The sequence below is a fragment of the Arachis ipaensis genome, chromosome B6, assembly GCF_059453495.1.
Source record: "Arachis ipaensis isolate K30076 ecotype BB chromosome B6, ASM5945349v1, whole genome shotgun sequence".
Classification (NCBI taxonomy): Eukaryota; Viridiplantae; Streptophyta; class Magnoliopsida; order Fabales; family Fabaceae; genus Arachis; species Arachis ipaensis.
The window spans coordinates 31,059,546-31,060,935 of record NC_142441.1 but is presented as its reverse complement, the minus strand read 5'-3'; the positions used below and the strand labels follow the sequence as shown (position 1 = coordinate 31,060,935).

General features: G+C 42.3%; 1 non-coding gene across 1 annotated transcript; it reads right to left on the bottom strand.

The window, feature by feature from the left end:
- Window positions 1-209: 209 nt before the first annotated feature.
- Window positions 210-313, bottom strand: LOC148555044 (small nucleolar RNA R71). Its single transcript, XR_015886478.1, has one exon. It is a non-coding gene; the product is annotated as a small nucleolar RNA R71 (small nucleolar RNA).
- Between the last annotated feature and the right edge of the window lie 1,077 nt (window positions 314-1,390).

Below are 1,390 nucleotides of genomic sequence, written 5' to 3'. Positions count from 1 at the left end.
ACCAACATCTCACAAAATTCCTGAGAATTTGTGACACTGTGAAGTCCAATGGAGTCCAGGAAGATGCCTATAAACTGCTTTTGTTCCCATTTTCACTTAGGGACAAAGCAGCTAAGTGGCTGGAATCATTCCTAAGGGGGAGTCTAACAACATGGGATGAGGTGGAAAGCAAGTTTCTGGCACGTTTCTACCCTCCACAAAAGGTCAATAGGCTTCGATCTGAGGTTCAGACTTTTAGACAACAAGATGGTGAAAATCTCTACGAGGCATGGGAGAGATTCAAGGACTTGACAAGGAAATGCCCACCAAACATGTTCCATGATTGGGTGCAACTGCACATCTTCTATGATGGGCTCTCTTATGAATCAAGAAAGGCTGTAGACCATTCATCAGGAGGTTCATTGAACAGGAAAAAGACTGTGGAAGAAGCCATTGAAGTGATCGAGACAGTGGCTGAGAATGAGTACTACTATGCATCAGAAAGGCACAACACTAAGGGAGTCATGGAGCTGAACCATGTTGATACAATTCTAGCCCAAAACAAGGTGTTTGCCAAGCAACTAGCAGAGCTTACCAGGCAAATAGAAACAAAGCAAGTGGCTGCAATACACACACAAGATCAAGAGGAAGTAGGCATTGAAGGAGGTGATTGGGATGAGGCTAACTATGTGGGAAACCAACAAAGGCAATCATATGATCCACATTCCAACACTTACAACCCAGGCTGGAGAAACCACCCAAACTTTGGGTGGGGAAACCAACAAACCCAACCACAAAACCACAAACCTTACAACCACAATCAACATAACAATTCCACATACCAAAACTCCAACCAAAGATCATACCAAGCCACACAAAACACTTACCCCCAACCATCATATCATGGCCAAAATAATCAACATACCCAACCTAATCCGAACCAACAATTTCAAGATCAATTAAACCGGATAGAAGGAATGCTTGCAACCATGAGCCAAGACATAATTGAATTGAAAGCTTTTAAGGAAGAAGTAAATTCTAACTTGCAAAACCAAGGAGCTGCCATCCAGAAGCTAGAAAATCAAATTTTGTATTTGACTAAGCAAGCCCCTGGGACAAGCGGTTCTCATGCTGCCAAGGCTATTGCAAGGGAAGAATGTAAGGCCATAACCCTCAGAAGTGGAAAGAATCTAAAGGAGATCTCAAGGGAAACCACAGAGGATGAAGCAAAGAAAAATGTGAAAGACAAAGAACAAGGACAATCTGTTACACCGTTTGCAACAAAAGAAAAAGAAAAAGAGGTCCTGAAGCCTTACACACCTAAAGCACCTTATCCTCAACGTTTGATGAAAAGTGAAAAGGATGGCCAATTCTCCAGGTTCTTGGAGATTTTCAAGAAGCTTCAAATCAA